The 19468-nt window shown below is 44.1% G+C and overlaps 1 protein-coding gene across 2 annotated transcripts in view; it reads left to right on the forward strand.

The window, feature by feature from the left end:
* AP4S1 (adaptor related protein complex 4 subunit sigma 1) overlaps positions 1–19468 on the forward strand; it is a 348287-nt gene that overhangs the window by 169049 nt on the left and 159770 nt on the right. The window lies entirely within an intron of this gene.

Below are 19468 nucleotides of genomic sequence, written 5' to 3' on the forward strand. Positions count from 1 at the left end.
TTATTTAGTAGACTATATTAGTTAACTATGTATATGATGCATACACTTGTTAGGGATTGTCTTTTTTCTTGTTTTATAACTAACTTATTTTCATGTAAGTTTAAGGTTTAAGCATTTTTATTTATTTATCTAATCTTTTTTGAATGAATGATCTCATGAGGTGTGTATAGTTATGCTTTATGTAGTATAAAATAAAATAATGAATTATCCAGATGTTCTTCGTGTTTCACTGTTGCAGTCGTCACATTTGAGTTATCTGCTTGCAGTAGCAGTCAGTCGGCCTGATTGTCAAAGTCTTGGGTCCTGCGTCGGTTGCTGTCTCATCTTCTGTGACGTCAGGGGTATAAAGCATGCAGCCGACGCCATTACATCAGTCTTTCTTGCCGCGCGGTGCCCAAAGCAGAAGCAATTCGTAAGTACCAGTCAGCAGACTCCTGAAATTTTCGTTTTCGAGTTTCAGAACCAAAGTTTTCAACTAAAGCTAAGTACCCCATTGGGGAAACTTTTTCTTGCTCTTTACCGATGTCAGTAAAAGTTAATAATTGCATTTCTTGTGGAAAGCAAATATCTCATAAAGATTTTAATTTGAACTGTATTCTTTGCCTAGGCCCTGACCACGTCGTACCTCGCTGTCAGTTTTGTGCTTTATTTAACCAACAAACTATCCATTGTAGGTATATTTATGCTTCTAAATATTTCGGTTCTCGGTTCAATTATCCATATATGTCTTTGGTAAGCCATCCAACTATTGACATTCCAAAAAAATGCAAAGATAAAGTCAGAGACAGGCCGCCTAGGTCCAAAGCTGATGACGACACTTCTCCTAAGCCAGTCGCCAGTTTGCCGGTACTCAGTGAAGCGCTTTCGCAGCCCCTGATACCCACTACTTCAGATTCGCAAGCCTCTACTGAGACCCATTCGGAGTCAGGTATGCTGTCCGGAGCTGCTGTGCAGGCACCGGCTTCTGAGGGTGTATTCAGGCCTACTAACTTGCACATTAAACCAACGCCACCTTCTTCTTTAAGACCTAAAACTCTAACCATGCCTAGAAAACTAACACCCAGACCGCATGCTCAGGCCTCTATGCCTAAAAAACAATTAAGAATGGCTGAAGACCTTATTACTTTAATCAGGGGAAGCCAACCCTCCCCTTCTAAGAGACCTAGGACTGAATTTGCTTATGACTTTTCTGACCAGGATTCTGAAATTTGTTTCTTCTGATGACCAGGATTTACCCTTATCTACCTATGAGGATTCTGATGCAGAGGACTCTATTCCCTCTGCTTCCCCTCCAGAGGATTTCTCTTTTAGTGAAACCTTGCATACTCTTAGGGAGCATTTCCGTTGGGAAAGCCAGGATTACTCTGATTCTAAAAAGAGGCATAGGGATTTCTTACTCCTGCCTCAACACAAGCCTTTAGCTATCCCTCCTGTCTAGACATTGTTGGTGATGCCTTTTCGGAATCTAGTTTGGCCCCAGATTCTTTACCTCCTGCTCCCAGAAAATCTGATAAATATTACAGGGTTCCTGACTCTTACAAGTTCATTTTTAAAAACCCTACTGCGGATCCTGAGACCATTTCACAGGGACCCAAGGGCATTAAGGCTACTACTGCCAGAAATCCTACCCCTTCCGATAGAGACTCCAGAGCGCTGGATAGATAGGGGTAAGAAGGTATACACTTCTGCAACCTTGGCCATTAGGGCCTTAAACTGTCAGTTTCGCATGTTAAATTATCAGCAACATATTATTGGATTGCTTAAACAGAAAATGATGTTGATTCCTGACTGTGCTGAAAATAAAGATTTACAGGATTTAATGCATTCTGCTAAACAGGTTGGAAAACATATTTTGCAATGTGGCTCTAAGGTGGATGTCTTTGGTAGGAAGGTGGAGTGTAAAGAGTTGGATTTTTTGTCTCATGTGTTGAAACAAGTGGGTAAGCATTTGCTTTGATGCTGTACAGGCCTCCTCGAGGTGGGCTGCTACCAGCTCTGTTCTTCGCAGGCATGCCTGGTTGAAGGATCAGAATTTAGCTGAGCATGTTAAGACAAGGGATTTTTGGACTCCTTTACAGTCTTGGATGTTGTTTGGTTCACTGCCTTGGAAGCTGTTTTAAAGAAAATGGAGACAAAGGCCCATGCAAACTGTTAAAGATTTTTTTAAGGGCAGCAGCACCAAGTTTAAGGCAGGTTCAAATGGGGCCTGCTGACATATCTGCTTATGATTCTCAAGTTCAAGATGTTGACGTTACAACAGCTTTTACCTCTGCTGGGCTGCCTATAAGGCTAAGCAGCAGAAAGTATCTGCGGTTCGAGCTGGAAATTCAAATCTATCCTTACTTGGACGACTGCCTGATTCTGGCTCAAGAAAAGGGAAGACCTCTACAGCATCTGTAAGACTGAATACAGCAGCCCAGATGGCCTTTTTTACCCGGACAAACAAAAGAGTCTGTTCAAAAGGATTTTTGTGGTGGGGCTCAGGAATGTCACCTAAACAAGGGACTCTCTGTGACCCGGCCAGAGCAAGTCTTAGCAGATGTGTTAAGCAGACAAATCATGGATCCCCCATGTGGAAACTGGATCTTCATGTATTTCAGAAACTGACAGTGTCATGGGGAACTCAGACATACCTGTCTGCTTCTCCACTAAACCACCAAGGATGATTTTGATAGCTCCAGATTGGCCTCGCAACACTGGTACCCACTACTACGGAGTTCTGGTAGAAGCTCATCTGTTATCTCAGAATTTTATTTTGGAGTACAGCAAAGACTTGGAGATTTCAGAGCCTAATTTGAGAGAATATAAGACCCCCAATAGAGCTCCTACTCCTGCTTGGGATCTCAATTTTGTGTTGGAAAAACTTACTCTACAACCTTTTGAGCCTGCAGCTACTGCTGAATTGAAATATTTGTCATGGAAGACTGCTTTTCTGTTGGCTATTACTTCTGCAAGAAGGGTGTCTGAGTTGCAGGCCCTTATGGCAGTAGAGCCTTTTTGATTTTCCATAAGGACAGGGTATCATTCCTTCCTTTATGCCTAAGGTGGTTTCTAGTGTGGCTTTAAACCAAACTATTCATTTGCCTGCAGATCCTCAAAATAAAGGGGAAAAGATTTTGCACACTTTAGATGTACACAGGCAATTGGTTATTATTTGAGCAGGACTAAGGATTTTAGGCAGTCTCAGCAGTTACTTGTTTCTTTTGCTTTGAGTTCACAGGGCAAGCCTGTGTCAAAACAAACTATTTCTAGGTGGATTGGCTTTTGCATTTGTTATTCCCATCATGGCAAGGAGATACCAGCTTGGCAACTAAGGATATTCTGGAAGCAGCTACTTGGAGTTCAGTGCATACTTTCTCTAGGCATTATCACCTTCCTATATACTCTAAGACTAGGGCTGGCCAGCCTCCCTTACCTCTGCTTTGACTGCAGCAATGGAAGACCAAGAACATAGTACAGCTACCATAAATGTAGATGTTATATTTTTATATACATATATTGTTGTATATATTTTACATGGTTTTGGTGCAGGTTGTTTTGGGACTTGTCTTTTGGGTCTTCTGACATCTCCAATAGTCAGGACTGCAGCAATGGAATCCTCGAACATCTACATTTATGGTAGGTACAAAACTGTACTTTTTGATTCATTAGAAGCATCTTGCAGGGCTGCTGTCACTGGGTCTGTACTTTGAAGGCATGCTTGGCTTAAGTAGCAATCTTTGCCAGATCACATTAAAGCTAAATTGTTGGATGCTCCCTTAAATCAGGTTTGCCTTTTTGGCAACAAAGCAGAAATTCTTAAAAAGATGGAGGAAAAAGCTAAATCCATGCAAACTGTTAAGGATTTCCTACGAATACAGCCTCCAAGATTTAGTAGGCATTGGCCCTCTAAGAAATGATCCTTTCCTGCCTCTTCTAGGCCTTCTCAGTCCAAAATCAGAACAAGCAGAACCCCCAGGTTTCAGTCCCAGGGTACGCACAGGACTAAGCAGTGGGGGGCTTCCACTTCCAAATCAGGGAGTACTAAGACTCCCCCCTATGGCAAGCTGTCTCAATGACTTAACCTTAAAACTTCCAAGCACTTCTCAACTGTCTGCTCCTTTAGGGGGAAAGATTGCTCTGCAGGCCAAAAGCTGGGAACTCATTACCCAGGACAAATGGGTTTTAAATATAGTTTCCCAAGGATACAGATTTCACTTCCACACATTACCATCCCCAAATGGTTGGCCAGATCTACCCCCAAATCAGTGGGCAGAGGCTCAAAAGCTAGTACTCTCTCTCTTAAGCTTAAAGGCTATTCAAACTGTACCAGAAGAGGAAAAGGGACAAGGTTTCTACTCAAGACTTTTCCTGGTACCCAGAAAAGACAATTCATGGCGTCCTATCCTGGACCTATCCATCTTAAACACTTTTTTGGTGATTCCAAAATTCAGGATGCTAACTCTTCACCAGTTGCTTCCTACACTAGGCAAAGATGCCTGGTTGGCAACACTGGATCTAAAGGAAGCCTACCTGCTCATCCCAATCAGGGAATCTTGCAGAAGATACCTACGCTTCAAAGCAGGCTACAAGCAGTATCCGTTCTCTGCACTGCCCTTTGGCTTATTTACTGCACCCAGGGTATTCACATAGTGCTTAGCTGCAGTGATTGCATTTTGCAGGCAAAGAAAAATTCAAATATTTCCATACCTGGATGATTGTCTAATTCAGGCAGAAATCCAGGACATACTTTTGAATCATGTGGCATTTGTACAAAAAGTGCTCACTTGTCCGGGGTACACCATAAACAAAAAGAAATATCATCTGATACCCTGTCAACAAATTATATTCCTGGGAGCAAACTTGAACACAACTTCCCAGATGGCTTTCCTCATGCCAGAGAAACAAATTCATTTGACAACTTATTTCAAACTAATGGCCACAAAGACTCTGCTATCTGCAAGGCAAATACTACAAGCCTTGGGGTTCATAGCCTCCTGCATTCTACTAATTTCATATGCAAGACTGCATATGAGGAAACTACAATGGTATCTAAAAAGCCTATGGTGTCAACATTCTCAGGATCTAGAAGCAATGATTCCTGTCATACCTTGCCTACGGTTAGAATTCCTTTGGTGGGCAGAGGCCTGCCACCTTAACAAGGGACTACCATTCACTCTACCCCCTGCCACCCAAACCCTAACAACAGATGCATCAGACTATGCATGGGGGGCTCACCTGGCAGGGAAGTGCATTCAGGGTAAATGGAGCCCAAGTCAAATGCACCTGCATATCAATCAAAAAGAAATGTTAGCTGTAGAGAATGCACTGACAGCCTTCAAGGACCGCATTCTTCCAGGACAGTTAATGGTAAAGACTGACAACACCACTGTTATATGTGGTACATTAACAAGCAGGGGGGTACCCATTCCTACCCCCTCTGCAGACTAGTCATGGCTCTGTGGAACACAGCCTTGAACTACCAAGTGCATCTACAAGCTCAGTTCCTGCCAGGGAGGCTAAATACACTGGCAGACGAACTAAGCAGAAATCTCATGGACCCACACGAGTGGAAACTGGAACCTAAGACTTTCAACATGTTGATACACAAATGGGGGAGCCTAGATATAGACCTGTTTGCCTCTCCCCAGAACTACCAATTGGACAAATTCTGCACAAGAGTTCCCCACAAACTAGCTTGGAAAGTGGATGCTCTGTCCTTCAGCTGGACAAATTTATCAGTGTATGCCTTTCCCCCTCTGCCACTCCTTTCCAAAAGTACTACTAAAGATCAAGCAGGACAAACCAAGGACGATACTGAGTGCACCAAACTGGCCGCGCCAACACTGGTACCCCCTCTTGTGCAGTGTGTAACTGTTGGCTCCATGGCACATGCCTCAGATCCCTACCCTGCTGTCTCAGCAGGACAGCCAGATTCTGCACCCTTAGCTTCAAACCCTGAACCTGGCAGCTTGGCTAATTATCTAATTTCTCCATAACCATCCCTCAGTAAACAAGTGTTGGGTGTCATTTTGAGGCAAGGAGGCCTAGTACTAGAAAATCTTATGCTGAAAAATGGAAAAGATTCTGTGCCTGGAACCAAACTCAAGGGATGGCCACAGCATCGCCCAACTTACCTCAGATTCTCCAGATGCTTCACAAGGGCCTTTTTTTTTTCCTCCATCAAAATTACGCCTCAGCCATTTCAGCTCATTACAACACAGATCCACCCCTCTTCTCTCATCCACTGCTCAAACAGTTCCTCAGGGGGCAAAAAAACTTAAGACCACCCAGGAGAGCCCCAACTCCAGCCTGGGACCTTAATTTTTTATTGGAAAAACTCACTCTTCCTCCTTATGAGCCAGCTGCAAGTGCAAAGTTGAAATTCCTGTCTTTATTTATTTATTTATTTATTTATTATTTTATTTATTTACATTTGTTGACTGGGAGTGTCCGACTGGACGTAGGTCCATTTTCAGCTGAGGCCCGTGGAGAAAAGCTCCACAGTTAAAATAGACAGTAGTTACATTGGATTACATAACGATTGACAATTTAACATAGCAATTAATTACAAACATATTTACAGATGAAGAACATAGTACATCAGTAGACAACTAGAATCTTTAACTGCGAAGTACATAACAGACATTAACTAATGTTACAATAAGAAGTTCCTGCTATATAATAAGTACTAGGCTTATGAACATCTGAGCTTGCTATAATCAAGATAGTTAGTGGAGTGGAAAGAAAGGTAGTGGTTGGATGGGGTGGGTGATATTAGAGTGGGAGTTGCAAGGGCATAGTCAGCATGTTTTTAGATGCACTTTTAGTAAAGTTTTGAAGTGGGTGCATGATGGTATGGAGGTAATTGTGGGTGGGAGGGAGTTCCGTAATTTGGCTATGGCGCAAGAGAATAGTACTTCACCATCAGAGTTATTGGCTTTAGTGATCTGCAAGTGATTTTTGTTGCTGGGTCGTAGTGGTCTGGTGGTGCGATAGGGTTGGAGTAGATTCTGGAGGGATGGAACATTTAGTGGATGGTTTACTAGTTTGTGGGCGAGTGAGAGTTGATACCATTGAAGGAGGTCAGGAAGTAAAAGCCAGCCCAGTTCAGCAAGTGAGAGACAGTGGTGACTATGGTAGGATGCCCCTGTGGCGAATTTGGCAATTTTGTTGTAGCAGGTCTCTAGCTTGTTTAGATCGCATTGCCTTAGATTGGTATAAGTTGGAGAGGCATAAAGTAGGGTGGAGATAAGGTGGGAATTTGCTATTGAAATCTTTGCTGCTTTGGTGAGAAGTTGCTTATTTCTGTATAATGCTCCTAGTTTTTTGTGGACTTTTTTATGGTCATGAATATGTGAATGTCAAATTTTAGTTTGTCTATTTCCACTCCTAGCAATTTGGTGTGTTCAGTTGGGTATATAGTGGTGGTGTCTTTTGCTGTGATGTTAAAGTGAGAGTTGTTTTGAGTATGTTTGGTGGGTTGGAAGATGAGTAGTTTAGTTTTGTTTGGGTTGAGTATTAATTGGGCATCGGATAACCAAGTTTCAACAGAGGAAAAGGCTTCCTGTGTGACTTTTTGCAGTTTGGGTAGGGACTGGGCTGAGCAGATGATGTTTGAGTCATCTGCGTATTTTATGAGTGTGCCATGTTTGGTGGCAGAGGCCAGATTATTGGTTTAAACAGAGAAGAGTAGGATCCTTGGGGAACCCCTATGGAGACGGGTAGTTGGGGAGATGTGTCATTCTGCAATACAACGAATTGTTGGCGGTCAGACAGGTAACTCTGAAACCGGTTGGTGACTGATTGAGAGGAGGATAGGTTATTGAGGACAGAGATGAGTTGTTTGTCTGGGACCATGTCAAATGCTTTAGGTAGGTCTAGGAAAGCAGAGGAGGAGATAGCCGTTGTTTTATGCTGAAGGATAGTGTTGGTAAAGGAGAGTAAGGCAGTGGTGGTGCGGAAAACATGCTGAGTACTGGAAAGGAGGTTGTTAGTAAGGAGGTAGTCTGAGACCTGAGAGTGTATGCATCTCTTTAGTATTTTGGAGAGTGGAGAGAGAATAGCTATGGGGCGATAACTGGTTAGTTCTGTGGAGAGGAATTATATGTGATACTTTCCACAGTGTGGGAATGTAACTTTTAGACACAGATCGGTTAATCAAGATGGATACTGGGTAGGCCAGAGCATCAGCTGCGATTTGTAGGTATTCACTTGGGAGGTTGTATGCTGCTAATTTGGTGGGCTTAAGTTTAGTTAAAAGTTTTTTTATGTTGAACGTAGGTACCGGAGAAAAAAGAGAAGACAGTGGGGAGATTACTAGTTGAAGGTGTGGGTTGGAGGGGAAGGGGGTTGTGTTGTTTAGCTAGTGATAGTATGGTTTGTGTGAAGTGTGTGTTGAATGAGGTAGCAATATTTTCGGAGGAGTGAGGGATGTTAGGAGGAGGAGTACTGACTTTACCTGGGTGGAGGATGGAGTTTATGGAGGACCAGAATTGTTTGGGGCTGTGTTGGGAGGAGTCTAGGGCAGACTGGTAGTATTGGAATTTGTCCTGTTTTATTAGCTTTTTGACTCTATTGCGTAGTTCTAAGAATTTCTGTCTAGTTGAGGGGGTTTTGGTTTTGCACCAGTGCTCCCAGGCTTTATCCCTGTTTTTCATTTCTGACTTAGTGGTTTTCTGTAGCCATGGGGTGGGTTGTGCTTTGGTTCTCGAAAGTCTTATGGGGGCATGGTAATTAAGGATGCTCAGGAAGGCAGTATTAAAAAATTCAACTGCGTCATCAAGACTGAGGTACTTTAGAGGATGCCCAGTTACATTCTTTGAGGGAAGAGATGAATGTGAGTGGGTTAAAGTTTAGTTTTTTATGTATTTCACGGTAGATGACAGGTTTAGCTTGGTATAGATATTGAATAGGAATGTTGGGGAGTGATCACTGAGGCTATCTGATAAGCAGCCTGTTATGTATGACTGGGGGCTCTTACTGACTAGTATCTAGTCCAGGGTTGTGTGCTTGCTGGAGTTTTTATTTATACTGGTTGGCGACTGGACTAGTTGGGTGAAGCCACGAAGGTTTACATGATGGGGTTGGATGGTTGCCAGAACAGGATTGCCAGTCAATATTGAAATCACCTAAAATTATAATTTCTTGGGGGAGATGGTAGGTAGACCAGCTGAGGAGGTTTTCTAGTGGAGGGATGTTTTGGCCAGGTGGGAAGTAGCATCCAATTATGTTGATGGTTTTGTTTTGACGTTGGTATATATTATTTCTTCATTGCCTATTTGTGGAGCTGATGATTTTAAGATCTGGATGTTTAGATGCTGTTTAAGTATTGTAGCTACACCACCTTCTTTCTTGTTTAGCTGGTCTACTCTTAGTATGCCGTAACTGGTAGGGAGTATTTGCTCACTGGTAATGTGAGGTTTTAGCCAGGTTTCTGTCAGGATGACCATATCTGGGGAGTACAAGGCTATGGTGGCATGGAGTTCATGGACTTTGGATATATTTAGGCTTAGTAGAAGGAGTTCACTTGGCTTTCTGTTGGCTGTGATATGGGAGAAGTTGTGGTTTCTAGTCTTTTGAGGATCGGGGTTGGAGGTGGTAGGGCCAGGGTTGGGGTGGATGTCTCCACTTAGGGCTAGTTTTGATATGCATGAGGTTATTAGTTTTCTCTGTTTTTGAGTGTGTTTGTTTATTAGGGAAACTTATGATTGTGCTCTGTGGGTAATAGGTATGGTGGGAGGGTTACTATGTTAAGTTGTAGGGATGCTTTATGTTTGAGTAATATAGTTGGTAGAATATGTGGGGGGTGCATAGGGATGGTTCTTGAGTTGGTGGGAGGGGAGCTGAGTGAGGGTGAGACATGAGTGGTGGTGTGAGTAGTAGGAGTACAGTGGTAGTGGATGAGTGGGGGAGTGATGGAGCTTTGGTAGGATGTGAGATATGCAAGGAGAGTGCATACAGTGAGCATAGGTAAGGTATGCTTGTACATGTTAGTTGAGAAGGTGTGATAGTAACTGGAAGAAGGAGGAGGTAGTGTTGGGTTAGCGCTGTAGTTGGCTATTGGAAAGATGGGAGGGGTTTGTGAGTGTAATAAAGGTAGGACCACTGGGGACAGGAGGGAATAGGAGGCAGGGTGGGAAGCAAAGTGGGTAGAGACCCCGTTAGTTGCTCCTAAGAGGGGGCTGGAAACAATCAGGTAACAGAGTAAACTGATATGAACATATGATAGTGACAAAGGGTGGTTGTAGTTTTAAAAATGGTGCCTGCCACAGGTAATATTTATTAACTTTGGGATTGGCTTAAGGTAATAAACAGAGAAGGGGGAGGGGGAGAACAAGGGTGTGAGCAGGCAGTTCTTTTGTACTGCTGCTAATGAGCCAAAGCAAAGACAAGATTGTGTTTAAGAAACGATCAGAAGTGACCAAGGACTGCTCTGAAACTGTAAGTAATTTCTTAACCATTTCTCAGGTGGAAAAACAGGATAACCTTTAGGACCAATCCCTCCTTCATGCCCAAGGTGGTTTCCAGTGTGGCTCTCAATCAGTCCATTCATTTGCCAACCTTCTTTCCTAATCCACAGAACAAAGGGGAACACATACTGTACTCCTTAGATGTACACAGACAACTGAGATTTTACTTGGATAGGACTAAACCTGAAAGGAAATCTGAACAACTGCCGGTGGCATTTGCTGCAGGGGCAGAGGGGAAGGCTATTTCAAAGCAAACCATTTCTAAATGGAATAGGCCATTGCATTCATTTCTGTTATAAGCACCATGGAAAACCTATCCCACAGGGCATTAGATCCCATTCAACCAGGACTGCATCTACCTCCACAGCCTTTCTCAGAGATGTCCCTACCAGGGACATCCTAGAAGCTGCTACCTGGAGTTCTGTACATACTTTCACCAAGCATTACCATTTGCCTATTTTCTCTAAATCCAGAGCTGGCTTTGCCATTGCAGTCTTTCAGGGCCTTATAGCTGATTTCCTCCTCCCATCCTTAGCTTTGGGAATCTACCTAAATGTGATGACTGCAACAGTGAAACATGAAGAACATAGTACAGTTGTGTACACTTACCATAAATGTAGATGTTCAAGTGTATTCACTGTTGCAGTCCTGGTTACCCTCCCTCCAGCCCCCTGACTTTTGGCTATATCTCTACTCTCTTTTTCTATGCTTAAAAGCTTTTTGGTGTATTTGCTTTTGTGTTAGAGGTGTACCATCGTGTCTATGTGTGTGTGTGTGTGTGTGTGTGTGTGTGTATATATATATATATATATATATATGTGTGTGTGTATGGTGCTGCGGTAGCATTGTCGCCTCACAGTAAGATGCTGTCCGGTTCGATTCTCAGCTAGAGTGTCTTCTGCGTGGAGACATGCGTGAATGGGCGTACCTTCGTTGAAGGTTGTGCGTCAGGCCTGGCAAGCCGGTACGTAAAAATCAACTGCCATTCTTTAGCGGACCGGAGCTCCGCTGTGGCGACCCCTAACCGGGAAAAGCCAGAAGACACATACATACGTATATATATATATATATATATATATATATATATATATATATATATATATATATATATATATTTAATTGCTTCCCATTGGGGGGCACCTGACGCCTGGGGCAAGAAAAACTGATATAATGGCATCTGCTGCATGCTTTGTACGCCTGACTACCTGACATATTGGAAGATGAGACAGCAACCGACGTAGGACCCAAGACTTTAATCAGGCCAACTGAGGGCTACTGCAAGCAGATAACCCAAATGTGATGACTGCAACAGTGAATACACTCTAACATCTACATTTATGGCAAGTGTTACACAACTGTACTTTATACAATGTATATACATCACATTTTATTACTACTCTGTACCGTTGAGACAGTGCCCTGGATTGTAGCTGAAAAGTGTCTAAAACCATCTGCCCTACTACTGATTAATAATTAATTAAATAAATGACTGTGTTAAAGCAGTAGTTTACAACTGAGTATGCATCTGCATGTATAGATATAAATCTGCACCTATACATGTAGTGTACAGGCTTAACATGATTTTGTTGTATGGGACAGAATTTTGCATGGTAATAACTTCCAGTTAGGTTATCCAGTGTACAAAATGGTGAGCTGTACATGAAAATGCAGGTAATACAGTAAACATGCCTGATTTCTTGGTACTTGGATGAACAGTTTCAGATATACACAACTTTTACTCACTGATTTTCAAAAAAATGGCCTCTCATTGACTCACATGGAGAAAAAAAAATCTTGAGTGGTTCTCTTGTGTCTATAACAATAATTCAAGCAAGACAGAAGATATTTGAAAGTCCAGCTACATCAAAAGCCCTTTTTGAAGGCTGAGTGGAAGAATAATGAGTAATTCGAGATGATATTTATCATACTGATTAGAAGTCTTGATTCATTTTCCTTGGTGAAAACTGTATTTCAGGCAGTGGTGCGTTAACTCATTATATCCGACTAATTCCTCCAGGTGAATCTGCAGTTAACGCCTACTGACGTCTTTAAGTGTGAAATATTGCTTATTTATATTTGCATTAATAAGTCCAATACCATGCCATGTACAAGCTTTTAAAATATTTAATTTTAAAGCTTACGCCATGGCAAATTTAACTGCATTAATATTTGTATTCTGTCTAGTGCAGGTAAAGAGATATTAACTGTTGTTTTATGATGTTAATTTATTTAGATATAATTTTCACATTTTTCTAAATATTTCAACAACCAAGTAACACAGACAGAACTCCTTAGCCTTGGAATGTGCATTGCTATTAGAAAGTGATTTGATGAGATCACCCATTGCCAAATTCTCAGGGCTTCTCAACATAGTGGATAAGACCTGGTTCCTACTTGTTTGTTGATATACCAGACTACTGACATGTTGTCTGTTTGAATTGCAGTTGTTCCAGTGGGGGGGGGGGCATCCTGAATGGCTTGCAACGCTAAGAGCACTGCCCTCATCTCTAGAACAGCGATGTGTAACGAGGCCTCTACAGGGGACCAACTGCCTTGGACTGTCCTTCAACTGCCGTGCCCCCCACCCCAGCAAACAGGCGTTCATGGTTACTGTGGCCTTGGGCTGAGGGGAAGAAAAGGGATGTCTAGCTGATTTTAAAATTTTAATTGCATATGTAATGAGCATTGAATTTAAATCGTATGACTACCTTATGTTTTTTTTTTCCTTCTCACTGTTAATATCTATCAGATTTTAAGTCTTCAATTTGCTATGCTATTTGTATGTAAGACGACTTCTTCCATCTTTTCCCAGTTAGAGGTTGCCACAGTGGAACTCCGGTCCGCTAATGATTGGCAGTAGATTTTTACGGTGCCAAGTTGCCTGCCCGACGCCCAACCTTCAACGAAAGCAGGGTCTCTGGTGCAGGGAAAAACAATCCACGACTGCTTCCACGGGAGGGCACTCGGGCCTGATTTCAGGAGCACTGGAAAGGTTAACTGAATTACGAGTCTTGGAAACCTTGGATGTTCTTCATGTTTCACTGTTGCAGTCGTCACATTTGGGTTATCCCTGCCAGGGTAGTCATTGGTCGGCCCGAATACCAGAGGCTTAGTATTTCTGCGTCGGTTGCTGTTGCTTCAGGACTGTCGTCAGTAGTATAAAGTAAGGCAGGCGACATCATTACATCAGTCTTTCTTGCCGAGGAGCCCAAAGCAGAAGCAGTTCGCACGAGCGCCGGTCGACCGCTACCTGAGTTTTGTCTTCTGAATTGAAGCTGAAGTCTTCTAAAGTGGAGTACCTCATTGGGGATCCTTTTTTCTTGCACTAACCGATGTCAGAAAAAGTTAACAATTGTCTCGTCTGTGGAAAACAAGTACCACACTGAGACTTTCATTCTTACTGCTTCACTTGTTTAGGCCAAGACCACGACGTCCCTCGCTGTCACCTTCCTGCTTTGTTTAATGCCAGAACTGTACGTCATTGGGCCCTTATTGTAGCTAGATATTTTCGCTCTCAGTCCTTGAATTCTGATATGGCTTCAGTAAGCCATCCGACAGCAGATCTTCCGAAAAAAAACATAAGGATAAAGTCAGAGACAGACGACACGGGTCCAAACCTACCAACACTTCCATTAAGCTAGTTAGTTCTCCGGTCCTCAGTGAGGTGCTTTTGCAGCCCCTGAAGCCCGCTTCTGTGGATTCGCAGGCTGCTACCAAGACCCTTTCGGAGTCCTGTATTTTGCAAAACTCTTCGACTAAGCATCCTGCGGTTATCTCTCCCTTGGATGGCACCGGACCCACTGAGCAGGCACCAGCTTCCGAGGAAGTACTTCGCACTACCGATTCTCGAACAAACCGACCTCTTTCGCGCCTACCGTTCTTTCAAAAACTACCGAGTTTCCAAGGCCCAGGGTACAAACCACACCCAAGAAACCGACGACCCAATCTCAGGCACCTGCTTTCTTGCCGCCGTCACAAATGCTTAAAATGGCAGAAGACCTTATCAAGCTGATCAGTGGAAGCCAAGCTACCCCTTCTAAAAGAGATCTATCCCCAGTAGTTTTGTCTGAACACTAGTCTGATGACTCTGATGCATCTGAATATGAAGACATGCAACCCCACTCTGTTTATAAGGATTCTGATGCAGAGGATTCCATTCCTTCAGCCTCTACACCCGAGGACTTTTCCTTTGGGGAAACCCTTTATACCTTAAGGGAGCATTTCCAATGGGAATGTCAGGACTACCCTCAGTCTAAAAAGAGACTGAGAGAATTCTTAGATCTTCCACAGCACAGACCCCCTGGCCATTCCTGCAGTCCTGGATGTTGTGGACGATATTTTCCTGGAATCCAGTTTGACTCCTGACAACCTCCCTCCTGCACCCAGAAAACCTGACAGATGTTACAGAGTCCCTGACTCTCACAAATTTCTTTTCAAAAATCCTACTGCTGACCCTGAGTTAATTTCTCAAGGACTTAAAGGAATTAAAGCAACCTCTGCTAAGAATCCCACCCCCTCAGATAGGGATTCCCAAGCACTAGACAGATGGGGTAAAAAAGTATACACCTCTGCTACTCTTGCTATCAGAGCACTAAATTGCCAGTTCCATATGCTAAAATTTCAGCAACATACCATGGAGCTCCTCAAACAAGAAGTGTCTTCCTTTCCTGCTTGTGCAGAATCTAAAGAGTTACAAGAGTTATTGCATTCTGCAATTCAAGTGACTAAGCGCACCTTACACTGTGGTTTTGACGCCCTAGAAGCTTCTTGCAGGGCAGCAGTCACTGGTTCTGTCCTTAGAAGGCATGCATGGCTTAAGGAACAGTCCTTTCCAGACCATGTTAAATCTAAATTATTGGATGCACCTTTGCACAAAGAGAACTTATTTGTCACGAAGGCAGAGGAGGTCTTAAAAAAGATTGAAGAAAAAGCTAAATCTCTGCAGACAGTTAAGGATTTCCTACAGGTCCAGCCACCCAGGTTCAGCAGGCATTGCCCTTCCAAGCACCTGTCCTTTCCTGCTCCCACCAGGTCAGTTCAGCCCAGACCCTGGGGAAGCGGACCCCCCCAGACAGCAGCCACAGGGAATGCAGAGATCAAAACAGTGGAATTCCTCCACTGCCAAACCAGGGAGTTCTAAGCCACCTCCTCATGGTGAGAACTCACAATGACTCTCCTCCCCCACCCCCTCCCTCTGCCCACCTGCACTTACTCCTAGGAGGAAAACTGCCCTTTCACACAAGCACCTGGGCCATTAGTGTCCCAGGGATACAAATTTTCTTTCCACACTCTTCCAAACCCAAAAGGGTTCCAGATCTACCTTCAACCCAGTGGGCAGAGGTGAAAAAGAAAGTCCTTTCCCTGCTCTCTATGAGGGCAATAGAGCACGTTCTTGTAGAACAGATAGGCCATGGTTTCTACTCCAGACTTTTTCTGGTACCCAGAAAAGAGGGCACCTGGTACCCCATCCTCGATCTATCCATTCTAAACACCTTCCTGGTGATACCAAAATTCAAAATGCTCACCCTCCAGCAACTGCTACCCATGCTCTCCAAGGATGCTTGGCTAGCCACCCTAGACATAAAAGAGGCCTAACTTCACATTCCTATCAGGGAATCATGCAGGAAATATCTACATTTCAGGGCAGGATCTCTGCACTTCCCTTTGGCTTATCTACTGCTCTCAGAGTTTTCACAAAATGTCTGGCTCCCGCCATTGCCTTTTGAAGACAAGGAATATCCATATTTACCCATACTTAGATGACTGCCTAATTCAGGCAGACAGGAAAAGCTGCTCAAGCACTTGGCCTTTGTAAAGTCCCTACTGACCTCCCTAGGGTACACTATCAACGAAACGAAATCCAAACTAGTACCCAACCAAAGAATTATATTCCTGGGAGAAAGCCTCGACACAGCATCCCAGATGGCATTCCTTACACCAGAAAAGCAAACTTGCCTGACAGTCTACTTCTCTCAACTAGTCAACAGACCCCAGTTATCTGCAAGGAAAATCCTGCAAGCTCTGGGGTTCATGGCATCTTGCAGTCTACTCATTCCATATGCCAGACTGCACATGAGAAAACTTCAGTGGTTCCTAAAAAGCCTTTGGTGTCAACACTTTCAAGACCTGGAAACTCTTATATCAGTGATACCTTGTCTAAGGAAAGATTTTCTTTGGTGGGCAGCAGCATGCTCCCACAACAAGGTAGTACCTTTCTCACCATCCCCCACTGCCCAGACCCTCACCACAGATGCACCAGACTATGCCTGGTGTGCACACCTGGACTGCAGGTGCATACAGGGCCAATGGAGCCCACAGCAAATCCATCTGCACATCAACCAAAAAGAGATGTTAGCTGTCCAGCACACATTGACAGCTTTCAGGCCCCTTCTCTCCCCAGGGGCTCTCCTGATTAAAACAGACAACACCACTGTGATGTGGTATATCAACAAGCAGGGAGGGACTCACTCCTACCCTCTATGCAGGCTGGCCATGACCCTTTGGCACACAGCCTCTGCCATGTAGTTCCACCTGTTAGCACAATTCCTGCCAGGTTCTCTAAACTCTCTGGTAGATCACTTAAGCAGAAAAATTCTGGACCCACACAAGTGGCAGCTAGACAAAAGAACCTTCACCCTAATAACTCAGAAATGGGGCACCCCGAAGGTCGACCACTTTGCCTCCCACACCAACTCAAGCTCAGCAAGTTCTGCACCAGGGAGCATCACTGCATGGCTTGGAAAGTGGATGCCTTATCCTTCCCCTGGGTCAATCTATCAGTCTATGCATTTCCTCTACTACCTCTCATCACCAGGGTACTGCTCAAAATAAGGGAGGAAAAACCAAGGACAATTCTTATTGCTCCAGACTGGCCTCGCCAGCACTGGTACCCACTGCTGTGCAGCCTTTCCTCTCTGCCACCATGGCATCTCACTCAGACCCCAATCCTCCTGACCCAGAGGGAAGGAGAATTCATGTATCCCTGATTGCAGGCCCTCCGTTTGGCAGTCTGGCTTATTCCCTGACCATTGATCAATCTGCCAACCTCAGTAAACAGGATTTAGATGTTATATGTGAGGCCAGATGCCCTAGCACTAGAAAGTCTTATGCTGACAAATGGAAAAGGTTCTGCACCTGGATTCAGGCTAAGGGAGCCAACACAGCAAAGCCCTCCCTACCTCTCATCCTGGATTACCTCACTGACTTGCTACACAGTGGTCTCTCTTTTTCCTATATTAAAATTCATGCCGCTGCTATCTCTGCTCATTTCCACACTGAGCAGCCCCGTTTTCTCACACCCTCTGATGAAACAATTCCTAAGAGGGGCTAGCAACTTGAGGCCACCCAGAAGAGCACCTACCCCAGCTTGGGACGTGGAAAAGCTCACCCTGCCCCCCTTTGAACCAGCATCTTCAGCAGAGTTAAAATTTCTCTCCTGGAAGACAGCTTTTCTTCTGGCCATCATTTCAGCCAGAAGAATCTCTGACCTACAAGCATTCGTGGCTGTGGATCCCTTCAGGACTAACCCATCCTTCATGCTCAAAGTGGTGTCCAGTGTGGCTCTTAACCAATCCATTCATTTGCCCACCTTTTTCCCTAACCCACAAAACAAGGGGGAAAGGATCCTGTACTCTCTAGATGTGCACAGACAGCTCAGATTCTATCTAGACAGGACTAAATCATTCAGAAAGTCTGATCAATTACTGGTTAGCTTTGCTGCAGGGGCAGAGAGCAAATCCATCTGCAAACGAACAGTTTCCAAATGGATAGCACACTGCATCCATTTCTGTTTCAAGCAACATGGAAAACCTCCCCCTAAGGGGGTCAGGACTCGCTCCACCACAGCAGCCTCCACCTCTGCAGCTTTCCTCAGAGGAGTCCCCACCAGGGACAGCCTGGAGGCTGCCACCGGGACATCTGTTCACACTTTCACCAAGCGTTACCACCTGCCTATCTTTTCCAAATCCAGGGCAGGCTTTGCCACTGCAGTCTAGCAGGACGTCCTAGCCAGCCCCTAGTCTTCTTGACTGTCTCCACCCCTTTTCCTCAGATTTGGGAATCAACCCAAATGTGATGACTGCAACAGTGAAACATGAAGAATATAGTACAGTTGTGTACACTTACCATAAATGTAAATGTTCAAGTGTATTCACTGTTGCAGTCCTGGTTTCCCTCACTCCATCCCCCCCTTCTCTCTCTCTCTTCTTACAAGGAATTTTTTGGTATTTACTTTCTACTGGTGGGGTTCTTCCACCATAACCTGGCTCCCACTTGGGGGCTCCTGACAGGGCAAGAAAAGCTGATGTAATTGCATCGGCTGCCTTACCTTATACTACTGATGACCTGACATCAGTCCTGAAGCAACAGCAACTGACGCAGAAATACTAAGCCTCTGGTATTCAGGCCGGCCAAGGGCTACCCTGGCAGGGATAACCCAAATGTGATGACTGCAGCAGTGAATACACTCGAACATCTACATTTATGGTAAGTGTACACAACTGTACTTTCCACAGACCTTTCTGCCGTGAGGGCGGTGTCTTCCATTGCAGATTCCCCCTCTGCCCCATGGGAGCTGTCACTTTGTGTGTCAGGAAAGGACACTTGGGACTTCTTGAACCACATTTTTCCACCAATGCACTAGTTCCTTGAAAAAGATCTCTGAGGAGTGGAAAAATGTACACCCACTGCAGAAAGAGTCTTTCCATCCTTTTCAAACCTAGTGAGTGTGTCTTTTACTTTGGGCCCAAACAAGGAAGTGCAGTCAAAGGGGAGCATTGACAAATGTAAACTTGAAGGGTTCCACAAAGTCACACAAACACATCCAAGCATGTCTCCTCAAGGTTATGCCTAAAATGATGGCTCTTGTCGTCCCTCTGCTGCATGAGAAATGTGCTTCATGGATGAGCTGGAAATAGAATTCGGGGTGGCCAGTTGAGAAGTTACGGAGTCCCAAACTTTTTCAGAAATGGCTCCTGAGAGAGTATCTGAAAGTTGTTTAATCAGATCCCTCTGAAATC

This window comes from Protopterus annectens, chromosome 6.part0, assembly GCF_019279795.1.
Source record: "Protopterus annectens isolate FY-2018-M chromosome 6.part0, PAN1.0, whole genome shotgun sequence".
In the NCBI taxonomy this organism is placed as follows: domain Eukaryota; kingdom Metazoa; phylum Chordata; order Ceratodontiformes; family Protopteridae; genus Protopterus; species Protopterus annectens.